This window comes from Pleurodeles waltl, chromosome 9, assembly GCF_031143425.1.
Source record: "Pleurodeles waltl isolate 20211129_DDA chromosome 9, aPleWal1.hap1.20221129, whole genome shotgun sequence".
NCBI lineage: Eukaryota > Metazoa > Chordata > Amphibia > Caudata > Salamandridae > Pleurodeles > Pleurodeles waltl.
The window spans coordinates 999,094,743-999,114,567 of NC_090448.1; the positions used below are offsets into that span (position 1 = coordinate 999,094,743).

The 19,825-nt window shown below is 46.7% G+C and overlaps 1 protein-coding gene across 1 annotated transcript in view; it reads right to left on the reverse strand.

Moving 5' to 3' along the window:
• Positions 1–19,825, reverse strand: part of LOC138260251 (kinetochore scaffold 1-like) — a 104,656-nt gene that overhangs the window by 63,185 nt on the left and 21,646 nt on the right. The window contains exon 3 of the mRNA XM_069208570.1: positions 18,514–18,550. The gene's annotated coding sequence lies outside the window, so the exon portion shown is untranslated. The remainder of the gene's footprint in view (positions 1–18,513; positions 18,551–19,825) is intronic.

Below are 19,825 nucleotides of genomic sequence, written 5' to 3' on the forward strand. Positions count from 1 at the left end.
CACACTACCTCAGGGTGATGGCCACAGTTCCCCTACGGACATACCCCTTCAGTTGACTGCACTGCACAGGGCAACGGTCCTCCTCTCATCACTGCGATGCACCAGGACAATGGCCCTCAATCTTTTCTGTGGCCCTTTTAGCCTAAGAGGGTCGTAAGCAGTACTAATCAAGCGGCAGCCTTTCTCTAGTCACAGAACAGCACCAAGGACGAAGACCCTTTGTAGGAAGTTGGCTCTGTATGTGCTATTTCAAAGTAAGGAATAGCATGCACAGAGTCCAAGGGTTCCCCTTAGAGGTAAAATAGTGGTAAAAGAGATAATACTAATGCTCTATTTTGTGGTAGTGTGGTCGAGCAGTAGGCTTATCCAAGGAGTAGTGTTAAGCATTTGTTGTACATACACATAGACAATAAATGAGGTACACACACTCAGAGACAAATCCAGCCAATAGGTTTTTGTATATAAAAATATCTTTTCTTAGTTTATTTTAAGAACCACAGGTTCAAATTCTACATGTAATATCTCATTCGAAAGGTATTGCAGGTAAGTACTTTAGGAACTTTAAATCATAAAAATTGCATGTATACTTTTCAAGTTATTGACAAATAGCTGTTTTAAAAGTGGACACAGTGCAATTTTCACAGTTCCTAGGGGAGGTAAGTTTTTGTTAGTTTTACCAGGTAAGTAAGACACTTACAGGGTTCAGTTCTTGGTCCAAGGTAGCCCACCGTTGGGGGTTCAGAGCAACCCCAAAGTTACTACACCAGCAGCTCAGGGCCGGTCAGGTGCAGAGTTCAAAGTGGTGCCCAAAACACATAGGCTAGAATGGAGAGAAGGGGGTGCCCCGGTTCCGGTCTGCTTGCAGGTAAGTACCCACGTCTTCGGAGGGCAGACCAGGGGGGTTTTGTAGGGCACCGGGGGGGACACAAGCCCACACAGAAATTTCACCCTCAGCAGCGCGGGGGCGGCCGGGAGCAGTGTAGGAACAGGCGTCGGGTTCGCAATGTTAGTCTATGAGAGATCTCGGGATCTCTTCAGCGCTGCAGGCAGGCAAGGGGGGGATTCCTCGGGGAAACCTCCACTTGGGTAAGGGAGAGGGACTCCTGGGGGTCACTTCTCCAGTGAAAGTCCGGTCCTTCAGGTCCTGGGGGCTGCGGGTGCAGGGTCTCTCCCAGGCGTCGGGACTTTGGATTCAAAGAGTCGCGGTCAGGGGAAGCCTCGGGATTCCCTCTGCAGGCGGCGCTGTGGGGGCTCAGGGGGGACAGGTTTTGGTACTCACAGTATCAGAGTAGTCCTGGGGTCCCTCCTGAGGTGTTGGATCTCCACCAGCCGAGTCGGGGTCGCCGGGTGCAGTGTTGCAAGTCTCACGCTTCTTGCGGGGAGCTTGCAGGGTTCTTTCAAGGCTGCTGGAAACAAAGTTGCAGCCTTTCTTGGAGCAGGTCCGCTGTCCTCGGGAGTTTCTTGTCTTTTCGAAGCAGGGGCAGTCCTCAGAGGATGTCGAGGTCGCTGGTCCCTTTGGAAGGCGTCGCTGGTGCAGGATCTTTGGAAGGCAGGAGACAGGCCGCTGAGTTTCTGGAGCCAAGGCAGTTGTCGTCTGCTGGTCTTCCTCTGCAGGGGTTTTCAGCTAGGCAGTCCTTCTTCTTGTAGTTGCAAGAATCTAATTTTCTAGGGTTCAGGGTAGCCCTTAAATACTAAATTTAAGGGCGTGTTTAGGTCTGGGGGGTTAGTAGCCAATGGCTACTAGCCCTGAGAGTGGGTACACCCTCTTTGTGCCTCCTCCCAAGGGGAGGGGGTCACAATCCTAACCCTATTGGGGGAATCCTCCATCTGCAAGATGGAGGATTTCTAAAAGTTAGAGTCACTTCAGCTCAGGACACCTTAGGGGCTGTCCTGACTGGCCAGTGACTCCTCCTTGTTGCTTTCTTTGTTCCCTCCAGCCTTGCCGCCAAAAGTGGGGGCCGTGGCCGGAGGGGGCGGGCAACTCCACTAAGCTGGAGTGCCCTGCTGGGCTGTGACAAAGGGGTGAGCCTTTGAGGCTCACCGCCAGGTGTCACAGCTCCTGCCTGGGGGAGGTGTTAGCATCTCCACCCAGTGCAGGCTTTGTTACTGGCCTCAGAGTGACAAAGGCACTCTCCCCATGGGGCCAGCAACATGTCTCTGGTGTGGCAGGCTGCTGGAACTAGTCATCCTACACAGACAGTCGGTTAAGTTTCAGGGGGCACCTCTAAGGTGCCCTCTGTGGTGTATTTTACAATAAAATGTACACTGGCATCAGTGTGCATTTATTGTGCTGAGAAGTTTGATACCAAACTTCCCAGTTTTCAGTGTAGCCATTATGGTGCTGTGGAGTTCGTGTTTGACAGACTCCCAGACCATATACTCTTATGGCTACCCTGCACTTACAATGTCTAAGGTTTTGTTTAGACACTGTAGGGGTACCATGCTCATGCACTGGTACCCTCACCTATGGTATAGTGCACCCTGCCTTAGGGCTGTAAGGCCTGCTAGAGGGGTGTCTTACCTATACTGCATAGGCAGTGAGAGGCTGGCATGGCACCCTGAGGGGAGTGCCATGTCGACTTACTCGTTTTGTCCTCACTAGCACACACAAGCTGGCAAGCAGTGTGTCTGTGCTGAGTGAGAGGTCTCCAGGGTGGCATAAGACATGCTGCAGCCCTTAGAGACCTTCCTTGGCATCAGGGCCCTCGGTACTGGAAGTACCAGTTACAAGGGACTTATCTGGATGCCAGGGTCTGCCAATTGTGGATACAAAAGTACAGGTTAGGGAAAGAACACTGGTGCTGGGGCCTGGTTAGCAGGCCTCAGCACACTTTCAATTGTAAACATAGCATCAGCAAAGGCAAAAAGTCAGGGGGCAACCATGCCAAGGAGGCATTTCCTTACACAACCCCCCCCCAAACGAAAGAGAAAATGAAGACTCTCTTGGGAAAGGTTAGTCTCATCCCAAGTGGAAGAACCTGGAAAGGCCATCTGCATTGGCATGGGCAGTCCCAGGTCTGTGTTCCACTATAAAGTCCATTCCCTGTAGGGAGATGGACCACCTCAACAGTTTAGGATTTTCACCTTTCATTTGCATCAGCCATTTGAGAGGTCTGTGGTCAGTTTGAACTAGGAAGTGAGTCCCAAAGAGGTATGGTCTCAGCTTCTTCAGGGACCAAACCACAGCAAAGGCCTCCCTCTCAATGGCACTCCAACGCTGCTCCCTGGGGAGTAACCTCCTGCTAATGAAAGCAACAGGCTGGTCAAGGCCATCATCATTTGTTTTGGACAAAACTGCCCCTATCCCATGTTCAGAGGCATCAGTCTGCACAATGAACTGCTTAGAATAATCTGGAGCTTTTAGAACTGGTGCTGAGCACATTGCTTGTTTCAGGGTGTCAAAGGCCTGTTGGCATTCCACAGTCCAGTTCACTTTCTTGGGCATTTTCTTGGAGGTGAGTTCAGTGAGGGCTGTCACAATGGATCCATATCCCTTCACAAACCTCCTGTAATACCCAGTCAAGCCAAGGAATGCCCTGACTTGAGTCTGGGTTTTGGAGCTACCCAGTCCAGAATAGTCTGGATCTTGGGTTGGAGTGGCTGAACTTGGCCTCCACCTACAAGGTGGCTCAAGTAAACCACAGTTCCCTGCCCTATCTGGCATTTGGATGCCTTGATAGAGAGGCCTGCAGATTGCAGAGCCTTCAAGACCTTCTTCAGGTGGACCAGGTGATCCTGCCAGGTGGAGCTAAAGACAGCAATATCATCAAGATAAGCTGTGCTAAAGGACTCCAAGCCAGCAAGGACTTGATTCACCAACCTTTGGAAGGTGGCAGGGGCATTCTTTAAACCAAAGGGCATGACAGTAAACTGATAATGCCCATCAGGTGTGGAGAATGCTGTTTTCTCTTTTGCTCCAGGTGCCATTTTTATTTGCCAGTACCCTGCTGTCAAGTCAAAGGTACTTAAGAATTTGGCAGCACCTAATTTGTCTATGAGCTCATCAGCTCTTGGAATTGGATGAGCATCTGTCTTGGTGACAGAATTGAGCCCTCTGTAGTCCACACAAAACCTCATCTCTTTCTTTCCATCTTTGGTGTGAGGTTTGGGGACTAAGACCACTGGGCTAGCCCAGGGGCTGTCAGAGCGCTCAATTACTCCCAATTCCAGCATCTTGTGGACTTCCACCTTGATGCTTTCCTTAACATGGTCAGACTGTCTAAAGATTTTGTTTTTGACAGGCATGCTGTCTCCTGTGTCCACATCATGGGTACACAGGTGTGTCTGACCAGGGGTTAAGGAGAAGAGTTCAGGAAACTGTTGTAGGACTCTCCTACAATCAGCTTGCTGTTGGCCAGAGAGGGTGTCTGAGTAGATCACTCCATCTACTGTGCCATCTCTTGGGTCTGATGACAGAAGATCAGGGAGAGGTTCACTCTCTGCCTCCTGATCATCATCCGTTACCATCAACAGATTCACATCAGCCCTGTCATGGAAGAGTTTAAGGTGGTTCACATGGATCACCCTCTTGGGGCTCCTGCTTGTGCCCAGGTCCACCAATTAGGTGACCTGACTCTTCCTTTCTAGCACTGGGTAAGGGCCACTCCATTTGTCCTGGAGTGCCCTGGGAGCCACAGGCTCCAGAACCCAGACTTTCTGCCCTGGTTGGAACTCAACCAGTGCAGCCTTTTGGTCATACCAAAACTTCTGGAGCTGTTGGCTGGCCTCAAGGTTTTTGGTTGCCTTTTCCATGTACTCTGCCATTCTAGAGCGAAGGCCAAGTACATAGTCCACTATGTCTTGTTTAGGCTCATGAAGAGGTCTCTCCCAGCCTTCTTTAACAAGAGCAAGTGGTCCCCTTACAGGATGACCAAACAGAAGTTCAAAGGGTGAGAATCCTACTCCCTTCTGTGGCACCTCTCTGTAAGCGAAAAGCAGACATGGCAAGAGGACATCCCATCTCCTTTTGAGTTTTTCTGGGAGCCCCATGATCATGCCTTTTAATGTCTTGTTGAATCTCTCAACCAAGCCATTAGTTTGTGGATGGTAAGGTGTAGTGAATTTATAAGTCACTCCACACTCATTCCACATATGTTTCAGGTATGCTGACATGAAGTTGGTACCTCTGTCAGACACCACCTCCTTAGGGAAACCCACTCTGGTAAAGATACCAATGAGGGCCTTGGCTACTGCAGGGGCAGTAGTCGACCTAAGGGGAATAGCTTCAGGATACCTGGTAGCATGATCCACTACTACCAGGATATACATATTTCCTGAGGCTGTGGGAGGTTCCAGTGGACCAACTATGTCCACACCCACTCTTTCAAAGGGGACGCCCACCACTGGAAGTGGAATGAGGGGGGCCTTTGGGTGCCCACCTGTCTTACCACTGGCTTGACAGGTGGGGCAGGAGAGGCAAAACTCCTTAACCATGTTGGACATATTGGGCCAGTAGAAGTGGTTGCCTAACCTCTCCCACGTCTTGGTTTGTCCCAAATGTCCAGCAAGGGGAATGTCATGGGCCAATGTTAGGATGAACTCTCTGAACAGCTGAGGCACTACCACTCTCCTAGTGGCACCAGGTTTGGGGTCTCTGGCCTCAGTGTACAGGAGTCCATCTTCCCAATAGACCCTATGTGTTCCATTTTTCTTGCCTTTGGACTCTTCAGCAGCTTGCTGCCTAAGGCCTTCAAGAGAGGGACAGGTTTCTTGCCCCTTACACAGCTCCTCCCTTGAGGGTCCCCCTGGGCCTAAGAGCTCAACCTGATAAGGTTCAAGCTCCAAAGGCTCAGTTCCCTCAGAGGGCAGAACTTCTTCCTGAGAAGAGAGGTTCCCTTTCTTTTGCTGTGTTGCAGTTGGTTTCCCAACTGACTTTCCTGTTCTCTTGGTAGGCTGGGCCATTCTTCCAGACTCCAGCTATACTTTTTCACCCTGTGCCTTGCATTGTGCTCTTGTTTTCACACACACCAGTTCAGGGATACCCAGCATTGCTGCATGGGTTTTTAGTTCTACCTCAGCCCATGCTGAGGACTCCAGGTCATTTCCAAGCAGACAGTCCACTGGGATATTTGAGGAGACCACCACCTGTTTCAGGCCATTGACCCCTCCCCATTCTAAAGTAACCATTGCCATGGGATGTACTTTTCTCTGATTGTCAGCGTTGGTGACTGTGTAAGTTTTTCCAGTCAGGTATTGGCCAGGGGAAACCAGTTTCTCTGTCACCATGGTGACACTGGCACCTGTATCCCTCAGGCCCTCTATTCTAGTCCCATTAATTAAGAGTTGCTGTCTGTATTTTTGCATGTTAGGCGGCCAGACAGCTAGTGTGGCTAAATCCACCCCACCCTCAGAAACTAGAGTAGCTTCAGTGTGGACCCTGATTTGCTCTGGGCACACTGTTGATCCCACTTGGAGACTAGCCATACCAGTGTTACCTGGATGGGAGTTTGGAGTGGAACCTTTCTTGGGACAGGCCTTGTCTCCAGTTTGGTGTCCATGCTGTTTACAGCTATGACACCAGGCCTTTTTGGGATCAAAGTTTTTACCCTTGTACCCATTGTTTTGTGAAGAGGCTCTGGGCCCACCCTCCTGTGCAGGTTTTTGGGGGCCTGTAGAAGACTCTTTACTATTTTTAGTTTTGGTTGTCTCATCACCCTTCCCCTGGGGAGTCTTTGTGACCCCTTTCTTTTGGTCACCCCCTGTTGAAGTCTTGGACACCCTTGTCTTGACCCAATGGTCCGCCTTCTTTCCCAATTCTTGGGGAGAAATTGGTCCTAGGTCTACCAGATGCTGATGCAGTTTATCATTGAAACAATTACTTAACAGGTGTTCTTTCACAAATAAATTGTACAGCCCATCATAATTACTTACACCACTGCCTTGAATCCAACCATCTAGTGTTTTCACTGAGTAGTCTACAAAGTCAACCCAGGTCTGGCTCGAGGATTTTTGAGCCCCCCTGAATCTAATCCTATACTCCTCAGTGGAGAATCCAAAGCCCTCAATCAGGGTGCCCTTCATGAGGTCATAAGATTCTGCATCTTGTCCAGAGAGTGTGAGGAGTCTATCCCTACACTTTCCTGTGAACATTTCCCAAAGGAGAGCACCCCAGTGAGATCTGTTCACTTTTCTGGTTACACAAGCCCTCTCAAAAGCTGTGAACCATTTGGTGATGTCATCACCATCTTCATATTTAGTTACAATCCCTTTAGGGATTTTCAACATGTCAGGAGAATCTCTGACCCTATTTATGTTGCTGCCACCATTGATGGGTCCTAGGCCCATCTCTTGTCTTTCCCTCTCTATGGCTAGGATCTGTCTTTCCAAAGCCAACCTTTTGGCCATCCTGGCTAACTGGATGTCCTCTTCACTGGGGCTATCCTCAGTGATTTCAGAGGTGTTGGTCTCTCCTGTGAGGGAACCAGCATCTCTGACTATTATTTTTGGAGTCAGGGTTTGAGGGACCCTGTTCTCCCTAGATAGGATTGGTAGGGGGGAATTTTCCTCCAAGTCACTATCCTCTTCCTCTGAGTTGCCACCCTCAGAGGGGTTGGCCTTTTCAAACTCTGCCAAAAGCTCCTGGAGCTGTATTTTGGTAGGTTTGGGGCCCATTGTTATTTTCTTTAGTTTACAGAGTGACCTTAGCTCCCTCATCTTAAGATGGAGGTAAGGTGTGGTGTCGAGTTCCACCACAGTCACATCTGTGCTAGACATTTTGCTTCTAAAAGTTGGAATACTTTTTAAGAATCTACAACTGGTTCTAGAATCTAATTCAAACTTTTACAAACTTTTAAACTCTAAAAGAAATGCTAAACAGGATCTAACACAAGGCCCTAGCAGGTCTTTTAAGAATTTAGAAAACTTTTCAAATTGCAAAAATCAATTTCTAATGACAATTTTGGAATTTGTCGTGTGATCAGGTATTGGCGGAGTAGTCCAGCAAATGCAAAGTCTTGTACCCCACCGCTGATCCACCAATGTAGGAAGTTGGCTCTGTATGTGCTATTTCAAAGTAAGGAATAGCATGCACAGAGTCCAAGGGTTCCCCTTAGAGGTAAAATAGTGGTAAAAGAGATAATACTAATGCTCTATTTTGTGGTAGTGTGGTCGAGCAGTAGGCTTATCCAAGGAGTAGTGTTAAGCATTTGTTGTACATACACATAGACAATAAATGAGGTACACACACTCAGAGACAAATCCAGCCAATAGGTTTTTGTATATAAAAATATCTTTTCTTAGTTTATTTTAAGAACCACAGGTTCAAATTCTACATGTAATATCTCATTCGAAAGGTATTGCAGGTAAGTACTTTAGGAACTTTAAATCATAAAAATTGCATGTATACTTTTCAAGTTATTGACAAATAGCTGTTTTAAAAGTGGACACAGTGCAATTTTCACAGTTCCTAGGGGAGGTAAGTTTTTGTTAGTTTTACCAGGTAAGTAAGACACTTACAGGGTTCAGTTCTTGGTCCAAGGTAGCCCACCGTTGGGGGTTCAGAGCAACCCCAAAGTTACTACACCAGCAGCTCAGGGCCGGTCAGGTGCAGAGTTCAAAGTGGTGCCCAAAACACATAGGCTAGAATGGAGAGAAGGGGGTGCCCCGGTTCCGGTCTGCTTGCAGGTAAGTACCCACGTCTTCGGAGGGCAGACCAGGGGGGTTTTGTAGGGCACCGGGGGGGACACAAGCCCACACAGAAATTTCACCCTCAGCAGCGCGGGGGCGGCCGGGTGCAGTGTAGGAACAGGCGTCGGGTTCGCAATGTTAGTCTATGAGAGATCTCGGGATCTCTTCAGCGCTGCAGGCAGGCAAGGGGGGGATTCCTCGGGGAAACCTCCACTTGGGTAAGGGAGAGGGACTCCTGGGGGTCACTTCTCCAGTGAAAGTCCGGTCCTTCAGGTCCTGGGGGCTGCGGGTGCAGGGTCTCTCCCAGGCGTCGGGACTTTGGATTCAAAGAGTCGCGGTCAGGGGAAGCCTCGGGATTCCCTCTGCAGGCGGCGCTGTGGGGGCTCAGGGGGGACAGGTTTTGGTACTCACAGTATCAGAGTAGTCCTGGGGTCCCTCCTGAGGTGTTGGATCTCCACCAGCCGAGTCGGGGTCGCCGGGTGCAGTGTTGCAAGTCTCACGCTTCTTGCGGGGAGCTTGCAGGGTTCTTTCAAGGCTGCTGGAAACAAAGTTGCAGCCTTTCTTGGAGCAGGTCCGCTGTCCTCGGGAGTTTCTTGTCTTTTCGAAGCAGGGGCAGTCCTCAGAGGATGTCGAGGTCGCTGGTCCCTTTGGAAGGCGTCGCTGGTGCAGGATCTTTGGAAGGCAGGAGACAGGCCGGTGAGTTTCTGGAGCCAAGGCAGTTGTCGTCTGCTGGTCTTCCTCTGCAGGGGTTTTCAGCTAGGCAGTCCTTCTTCTTGTAGTTGCAAGAATCTAATTTTCTAGGGTTCAGGGTAGCCCTTAAATACTAAATTTAAGGGCGTGTTTAGGTCTGGGGGGTTAGTAGCCAATGGCTACTAGCCCTGAGAGTGGGTACACCCTCTTTGTGCCTCCTCCCAAGGGGAGGGGGTCACAATCCTAACCCTATTGGGGGAATCCTCCATCTGCAAGATGGAGGATTTCTAAAAGTTAGAGTCACTTCAGCTCAGGACACCTTAGGGGCTGTCCTGACTGGCCAGTGACTCCTCCTTGTTGCTTTCTTTGTTCCCTCCAGCCTTGCCGCCAAAAGTGGGGGCCGTGGCCGGAGGGGGCGGGCAACTCCACTAAGCTGGAGTGCCCTGCTGGGCTGTGACAAAGGGGTGAGCCTTTGAGGCTCACCGCCAGGTGTCACAGCTCCTGCCTGGGGGAGGTGTTAGCATCTCCACCCAGTGCAGGCTTTGTTACTGGCCTCAGAGTGACAAAGGCACTCTCCCCATGGGGCCAGCAACATGTCTCTGGTGTGGCAGGCTGCTGGAACTAGTCAGCCTACACAGACAGTCGGTTAAGTTTCAGGGGGCACCTCTAAGGTGCCCTCTGTGGTGTATTTTACAATAAAATGTACACTGGCATCAGTGTGCATTTATTGTGCTGAGAAGTTTGATACCAAACTTCCCAGTTTTCAGTGTAGCCATTATGGTGCTGTGGAGTTCGTGTTTGACAGACTCCCAGACCATATACTCTTATGGCTACCCTGCACTTACAATGTCTAAGGTTTTGTTTAGACACTGTAGGGGTACCATGCTCATGCACTGGTACCCTCACCTATGGTATAGTGCACCCTGCCTTAGGGCTGTAAGGCCTGCTAGAGGGGTGTCTTACCTATACTGCATAGGCAGTGAGAGGCTGGCATGGCACCCTGAGGGGAGTGCCATGTCGACTTACTCGTTTTGTCCTCACTAGCACACACAAGCTGGCAAGCAGTGTGTCTGTGCTGAGTGAGAGGTCTCCAGGGTGGCATAAGACATGCTGCAGCCCTTAGAGACCTTCCTTGGCATCAGGGCCCTTGGTACTGGAAGTACCAGTTACAAGGGACTTATCTGGATGCCAGGGTCTGCCAATTGTGGATACAAAAGTACAGGTTAGGGAAAGAACACTGGTGCTGGGGCCTGGTTAGCAGGCCTCAGCACACTTTCAATTGTAAACATAGCATCAGCAAAGGCAAAAAGTCAGGGGGCAACCATGCCAAGGAGGCATTTCCTTACACCCTTACTCTTCAACATGGCCCAACCTGGTATACAAGGGTTGCAACAGCACACACGCGCAGACAGGCCTTTCGGTTTGTCAGTCTGAGGGGCCTTGATTCTCACACTCCGCTCCTGGGATCCATTCACTATACTTTGCTTCCTCCAAGCGATCTTATCCTCGCAGCGTCTTCTGGTCTTGGATCAGGCAGAAGCTGGTGATCCAAGCTGCATACAACTGTTCTTGATCTTCCTGGGTGATGTCCCCTCACCCAGTAAGTGAGTCACTTAGTCCCCAGGCCCACTGCGTCACTTGGAGATGGGGAACTGCAGGCTTGGAAAGTCCCTCCTGCTTCCCTGGGCTAAGGCGCACAGACAGGGCCCGGGGTCAGAGCTCTGGCTAGCAGAGAGGTATAATGCACCGGCCATGGGCTCTCTTCTCTGGCAGACGACAGTGTCCCTCAGGCCCCAGTAGGGTTTCAGTGTCATGAAAAGGTACACCCAAACTCTGGGTCAGAGCTCCATGAGGGTCCCCTACAGCCGGCATATAATACCCAGCTCGCTCTGAGGATCCAGGCCTCAGGATTCGCTGTCCCCTCCAAGGGTGAGCGGAATCCTTTTTCGTAAGATACAGCCCAACCACATGTTCATACTTCGAGCCCAGGCATCAGGTTTTGCGCAAACCCCACCTCCTCCCTTCCAGTTGTGCTCACCAGAGTACTGTCCAAGGCTGCCTTCTAGCCTCACCCAGTGGCCTTTCCTCAGACCTTTCTTCCTGGAGAGCAGGTAGGATTCCTTTAATCACTCCATCTATTACTTGGATAAGTGGTCATTCTAGAGTTAAAAGATGCCGACGAGCAAGGACCTCGTGGGATGCAAGCATTTATCAGGCTCAAACAGCTACTTTTGACTCTAGATATTCTTTTGGGGTGGGGGAAGTTGCACGTCCATGTGCCAGCAGTGATACATTTAGATGACTGCTCCATCAACTTTAAATGGTACTTTTTGTGCCTAGAATGGTGCCCATGGGTAACAGGGAATCAGGGTCAATTCCAGACAGAGAGCCTGATAAACAGCTACCACATCCAAGAAATTCAGCATGCATGCAATTTACTCTCTCCTGACTTGGGGAGGTAGTGAAAAAACCCAACAATAAAGGACCCTTTCAAAGCACTGCAATTGGATTAAATCCACTTTAAATTCTTTAATAAGGCTCCACTGGAAGGTAAGTCTGGTGCCAGCAGCCACTGTCATTCGTGCTCCAATAGAGTATATTATAGTTGCTGCAATAAAAAATCTTGTAGTTTGATCCTGGGATCAAGCTGATGGCCCAAGGTGAGCTACCACCTGTCTTATCCCCTGCCTCTCTGTGCCCCTTGATGCTCCTGAATGAGCGTCCCTGGGGGTGTCTAAAGCGTTTACTTTGAAAAGAATTAGAGGGTTCAAAGCAGGCCTGTCACCGGACTACTTCATCTAGGAATAATAGAACTCTGGTTTTATTTTGTTGGTTTTCGACACTAGGGCCATGATTACGGGGGACAGCAGGAGCCCCCTGATGTGGCAGCCTGCCGGGGTGAACACTCTGAGCTTTGGCCCCTCAATATGCTCTCTTCGAACAGCTACAAACGGGCTGGGACATACTGGCAGGACGCTTCTTAGCGCACAGTTGAATATTGGCTGGCCAAACACAGTTATGGCACATTACAGACACTGAATCAGAACAACACCCATTAGTACACACAATTCCCATACTACAGGCAGGGGTTGCCGCTTGATCACCTGGTTTACCCGCACCCTAGCACATGCCATACGTGATCGCCTATTGCCGACTCGCAGATGTTGGAACAAGATATAGGAAGCAAATTCATAAACAAAGAATGGGAGAAAGCACTAATATATCCTAGGAAAGTGTCACGCAATGTTAAGATTCAGTACATACAGAACAATATTTTACATATGGCTTATCTCACACAGCAATGCCTCCACAAAATGTTTGGTTCCCCCTCTGACTGCCCCATGTGCCAGGGACCAGCTGCCGATATGGCACATGTTTTGGTTCTGCCCAGCAGTGGTGTCACTCAATAACAGTGGAATAACAGAGATAACGGGACGTAACAGGGTGTGCACCATGGAAGGTTCACTGTTGGGCCTCTTTAAACATTCAAAAGGTGTGAAAGTATCAAACCGTATATTGACCTAGCTTCACCAATAGTTTATAGAACCATTTCAATGTATTGGAAGGTCCACACTCTCCTGAGACTGAACTACTGGTGTGCAGCAATGCTGAAGTGGAGAAAGACTGAAGCTGTAGTGCTTAGACGCGAGGAGGTTTGCGGTCTGCCAAGGGTTCCTATAGCAGGGAGTAGGGAGGCACTACTCCATGATTTACAAAAATTTAAAGAAGAACTCCAAGACCAATTGATATCCACCCTCTCAGATTCCTTTACACACCCATACAGTCACTCACCTCCTGGTTTATCCCTAAGCACGTCGGGTCTTAGACAGCAGAGCTCAGTAATTTAGGTGGCATTGCTATGTAAATATGTGGGAATCAGACACAGGAATACAGGATTGGGGGATCCTGGCAGGAGAAGATGCAGAATTACTTGATGCATCTCATATTTTATCTATAAGACAATGTTATTGCTATGTTTTCCAAGTTCTTAATTGTTTGCATATTTTAAAACTGGCCAATGACTCCTGCCTCACATATTATGCTTACGCATGTATACAATTCATGTGTTAAGACTGTAGTTACCATAACCTATGTATGGATCCGAATGTACTAGTTGTCCAAGTGTATACCTGAAATAATCAATAAAAATTTGTTCTAACAGGGGTATTCATACTGTGTCTGTAAAGGTGAAATTCTTGGACTGCCACTAGACAAACCAGAGCAAAAGCATTCGCCAAGAACGTTTACATTAATTATGAATGAAAGTTGGAGGTTCAGGGACCATCAGATGCCGTCGTAGTTCAGACCATAACCAATACTGGCTATCGATCTAGCGACATTATTCACATGACCTGGAGAGCACCTTTTGGGAAACCAAAGTCTTTGGGTTGAGGGGCAGAGGCTTGGGTAAATATAGCTGCAATGCAAAACTTAAAGGCATTGATGGAAAGGTACCACCAGTACTAGAGCCTGCGGTTTAATTTGACAACACAGAAATCTTCGGAACACAGAAGGTACTGACAGCTTTTTAAAGAGTCTGTGGTTGGTGGTGCAGGGCCATTCTTAGTTGGTGGAGCGATTTGTCTAGTTAATTCCGATAACGAACAAGACTCCTCTGTGCCATCTAGTTACGCAATCCCCAGCAGTCAGAATTAAACTTCTTGGAGAGATAAGTTGCGTTCAGACACACAAGATCGAGCTGTAAGAGATTTGTAATGTTCAGGCTGCACACATGCTAAACTGCAAGGATCAGCATATGTGTACCCTTCGCCGACAGGTGCAGGTAACCTGCTGAATCCCAATTATGATGGGGGCTGCATACAAATTGCAAACCCCTATCACCACTATCAAATGGATGGTTTAGTGAGGTCTTCCGATGATCCCCGAAGAGGTCGACAACATCCCTGACAGGGCGCTGAGAAGATGATCAAACTTGACTACTTAGAAGAAGTAAAAGCAGTAACAAAGTTTCCTTAGGTGAAACTGCTGAAGTATCATCAAGGGCGAAGCAGCCCAAGCAACTTATTGTGCCAGCTTGAACTGTTGGCTGCCTCACAGATAGAATCCAAGACAATGGTCCAGGGTGAAGTCAGCCCTGTGAGCAGTCTGATGCTCCTATGGACTAAACAGCTTCTGTAGGAGGCGTGGTCCCCACAGGCCGGTGGTGCCAGCCAGCAGACAGCCTCCTACTTACCTAGGGCAAGGTAGCACCCAAACACTCATATAGGTTTGCCAGGTTTCAAGATGTCCACCAGTTAGCTTCTCAGCTTCGTGTTGGCAAAAACATCACCAGTGATGTTTCATTCACAAGGCCGATCCAGCCAAAGGACGAGCATGGGTGAGCCAACTCAGCGAACCATGTCACTGGCCCAGCCTCCCTAATTTAAATTACACCTAAGGCCTATGCAAAACCACTTTCTACTGTACTTGGCATAGGGCCTTAACAAACACTCTATTAGTTATAAAGGAAAGGAACTAAGTTACAGATGTGCTGAATCAAGTGATCCTCAATAAAATAATTAAGGAAAACAAAAGATAACATATGAAGGCACCAAAAGCCCTTTGTTTATGCATCTTATTTGTCTGGTGATTACATGACAGGCTTTCTATCTCTCTAGTCAGACACAATATCTAGCAAGAACAATCCTTCAGACCTCTTAATTCTAACTTTTGTACTCTAAAAGCCAACTCTTGGGAAATACTGATGTCATTCAGAAGCATCTATCCTATGTCTCCATCAGAAAACATACTTTTAAAAGATGGCTATAATCTACTTGAGATCCTCCATCAAACGTACCTGGTGTTGTGAACTTTTCAATTAAGGCATCACACATCAGCTTCCAAGAACTAAACTCCTCATAAACGTTAACTGTTTTGTACACAGGCGTATTTTCTTTACAAAGTCCACGCAAGTATTGGAGAAGGAAGTTGAGCTGACCACTTTATTCAAAGGATCATAAATGCCGATCTGCCAAATGCCAATGTCTTGATACTTGCCTGTACCATCTTAAAATAATATACAGATAAAGAGTATCCCTTTAAAAAAAATTAACACATGAAAGTCCTTGATAACTATGAATCATGGTTCCTCTTTCAGACTACAGTCAAGGACATTGTTGGTGCAGATACAGGGAAGCTTTTCATAAGACACTTGTTCTTAGACCTGCCAACTCATTGCATGCACCACACTATAGCAAGAGGGCCTCAAATATCACTAAAGACACGAAAACCATCCTTGTTAGGTTCAGAATGACACCTGCATGGCCCTGAATAGCTTACACCATTGCTTTGTTTTAATTAGAAAGTTGTGGATGTCTATAATTTCCCCCATCAGTGAGCCAGACAAGAATGCTTGCTTACCAAGGAGTCTCCCTTTTTTATATGAAACTAGTCTCTAGGACCTAGCTGAGGTCGAGTAAACTCGACCTCAGCAAACACTATTGTCCTTTTTGTACGGGCTTTGCAGGCCTGCCAGTTGGAGAAGCATGGATCAGAGACAAATTAACAGCCTTTTCAACCATCTCCTTCAGGGGGAATTAATACTTGTCTTCCCTATGTTAAATGTATGTTAGTCTCCCTTAACAGAGTCATTAGCTCTTACAAGTGTATTATGTGTGGTAGTGCAGGCATATGCTGATCTGTGAAGGCTTGTAAGAGTACAGGATAAAATCCATTTTGGAACTTCATGGGTGTATGCCTACCTAAGATAGTGGAGGACTGTAGGTCAGAGTGCTGGATAACTTGTGGCCTGGGAGCCTGATCTTTCTGCACTCCTCCTACTACCCAGTTAAGCTTTGAGAATTTACAGTGTTCCTGTATTTGAGAGGGTCTGTATTTTTTACTTCTTTCAAAGTTTGCTGCTCCGCCTGTGCCAAAGCATTCCAGACACTACCAATCTTCTTGCCTGATCCTCATTTGCCCCACTGTCTGATTGGAATCAGCCCTGAAAATAGACCTGCTTTTTGTGACATGAGCACAGAGTGATCACACCATGCCCATTGTATGACTGAAGAGCAAGAAAGGGTTTAAAAGTTGCTCGTGAGCCAACTAGCCTGCTTGGACTATACATACTGGTCCTTGAAATCAAAAATGTTGTCCAATTATCTCCACTGATCAATGATGGGCATATGCACTAGCATAGTTGGAGAAGCTGAGGCGATTCAAAGTATGACAACTGCTGCCCTCTTTCACTCAAGAACCAAATCTTAGTCAATGATACTGCTTGAAAGCAGACTGAATGCTTAAAAGGAGAGAAATGTACTGCCTGTTGTGGAGAAGGATTGCTGGACTGTAACTTACAAAGTGGAGTCTAATGGAGAAAGGAGTCATAGAAAAACACAACACCTCTAAATGCACCTGGAACAATCATATGACTTGCATTCATAAAAGTCAGACTTACTGGCCTGGTCAGTGTCACAATACATTTTACAGTAGAACATGAGTAATTCAAAAATAAACATGTCAACCAAAGAAATCTTTGCAAAACTATGCTTTATTTGGAATTTCACCATTACCATGTCATATCTATAGGCTTGGACACATTCAAGAGCAAACCTGTTCGTAACAGGGAACATTTTTACATCGAAAGCCTTATATGTACCTGGTACAAGGTTACACAAGGATCCAGAAACACAGGTCCATACATTCCAGAGTCTCACATCATCCCTGGGAGTGCTTCAATGTTGTTGAAAATTGCCATTTCTCTGAAAGCAAGCAGTGGAAGGATGCAAGACACCCAGGATGGTAAAGAAGCTATGCTTCAGGAGAGGGGCAAACACAAGAAGAGGAAGGTAAGTCACCGACTATGAACCAAGCAAACGAGTGGCTTTCAGCAAACGAGTGACAAGAAAGCCAATCAATGGGCGGTCTATAACCCCACTGTAAATTTTTCATATGGTTCATTAGAGGCTTAAGCCTAAACAAAGATCTAACAATGAATGCATACATTCCAAAACGGATACCGAAAATGCATTTGGGGCCCATGAAAATATAGCAAATGTCTCATCAATGATCTTTCCATATTGTGCCAAAACCTGCATTTTATGAACCTTTTAACCAAAGGGTAAAAGCAAAAACAAAAAAAAGAAGAAGAATTTACTTCAGAAATAAAATGAGGATTTTTCTCTGTTCCCTCTGAATTATAAGGCCTTATGGGGTCGTAATCAGTTTACTCTGGATCCCATCTGCAACCGTGCTAAATGTGTGCAGATACCAGGCTGAGACAGTCTTTCTCATTTAGCCAGCAGACGTGTAATCAGCGAATAGCCTCTTAACCCTATGTGTGTTTTGAATTTCGGGTTCAGGGCAGGTTTCTACTATAACACTTGCAAGTTTGTCTGTATCCCAGTATCCTATCCCAGAGAAGGACAGCTCTGTAGGGTTGGTCTGGAAGAAACACATATGCAAGCTTCTCTTTTCTTCGAACATTTCACAAATTGCTTTTGTGACCCTAATGATTTCGGGACACAGAGGAATCTTGAATAAAAATTAATACTTCAGCATACAGAAACCCAGACATACACACTGGTAAACATTTAACATGTCTCCCCAATGTCAATCGAAATGAGGGATTTTTCATCACAAGCAGGTGGGTCAAATGAAGGGCTTTCACATTCAAGGTTAACAAACACAGTGGCAAGACAGAAATATTTTGGAAAAGAGGTGAGGAACAATGGTACAAGTCTATTATGTACTGCTAATGAAAGACCAGAGGGTAGAAGTACCACAACATGAGTCACTGGTAACTCTTGGATAGGTGTACTACAGATTTTTATCCCAAAATCAATTACTGGAGGGCTAACTGGGACTAGAAAAGCAGAACTATAACAGCAAACAAGATGTAAAACCAGTGGGGTGAGCATGAGCAAACAACTGGCAGAGCAATGGACTCTTATAGTAAACAATTATGGAAGACATGGAACAGATTTTTCATAGACAAAAATACCTTCGATGCATGACGGATGAGGAAATACAACATTCATGTTGCAATTCAAGATACAAGCACCAGAACTCAAATAAGTATCAGGCAGGATTGACTTTCAAAAGTTGAACTGAGGATTCTTTTAGATGTTTCTGATAAACTTAGGAGACATTTTTTTTAATACATGTGGACGAAAAACTACTCTTCCGTAGAGATCAAGACAGTAAAACTTGTGCATATTAACACAAAAAAAAAAAAACATGAAAAATTATACTCACAGAGGAAAGCCTTCGTTGTGAACGCTGAGGCTTGTCACTGAAATGGAAAAAACAGGTTTAAACCACTGGGGAAAAAGTAACAAACATAATTTATTTATAAAATGCACAACTTAAGAGTAGATATCATATGAAATATGATCCAGCTGACTAATCGTGCCAGCTCGTCTGAAAAACAGAATCAACTGTACATCAGAATTTTCACAGGAACCGTAGCTCTAAGTAAAACACCCTTTTATTATAAACACCTATTTTTAACAGCTCTGACGAGAAGATACCCTTATCCCTTAGCTGCATGATGAATGAAAGATTCCACTACTATACTAATGCCTTATAAGGCTACCTGTGCTTTTGCTGCTTTAATCATTCTACTTCTCAACTGGAATGAGTAAGTGTGCATAAAAGTCCCTTGGTCTGCTATCAATGCTGGCTCGTGATTTCCCCAACAACAATTCTCAATTATCTCTGCAATCTATCCTCAAAGCGGTCACATTTCTTTTTTAGTTTCTGACCTACATTTCCACCATGGTGAGGCAATCTCTCACACTATGGTATTTCAAGTAGGTGGTAGACATTTAACTGTCTGTTTAGTGTTCATCCATTTCCCTTAATTTTTGTCCTTTATCTCTTTCACCAACTGGGTAAATTATTTTATTTGGCTCATAAGGATGGTTATCATGAACGGTTAATCCCCTTTCTGTTGGGATGTGTGAAATCCTCCTGCACTTTAGAAATGTGGTCAAGTGGGAGAGTTATTGCACAGCCTCCCAACCCAGTTTGGCAGTCCAGTGGGAACACACTCAGGAAGATTAACTTACCCAGTGAATTTTCACACTGTCCTCCCACCCTTCAGCAAGGCCGGATTGTATGGGTTCTACCACACAGTTTGTCAAGGTGACTAGGGAAGGGAGCGTGCACCAGGGTCAAATTTGAGCTTCCCCAATATAATTTTATATTGCCCTCCAGCTCTTAAAGTGGGAGAGCATGGATGACTTTTCTTCCTATGAGCTTAGACAAGATTGAGAAGTGAATTCATTAAAGCCGCTGCCTACATCAGCAAAGCACTACGCCACCAATTTGGCTCCGATCGGCCATGCTGGTCGGTGACTAAAGTATTCTTTTTTCATCTTATGTCGGCCTCTCAAATAGGCAAAGAAGTGATATTCAGAAGTGGGCTCTTTCAGCATCTGCTCTTCCGCTCCACCCATCTGCCTTATGTTTCCCCCCAGTGTTTTCTAAAAATTGAAGGCAAACAATTCTATTTGTCCAGTAGACATAAAAAGCGTCTTGCATATAGAAACTGGGGTCAAATTGT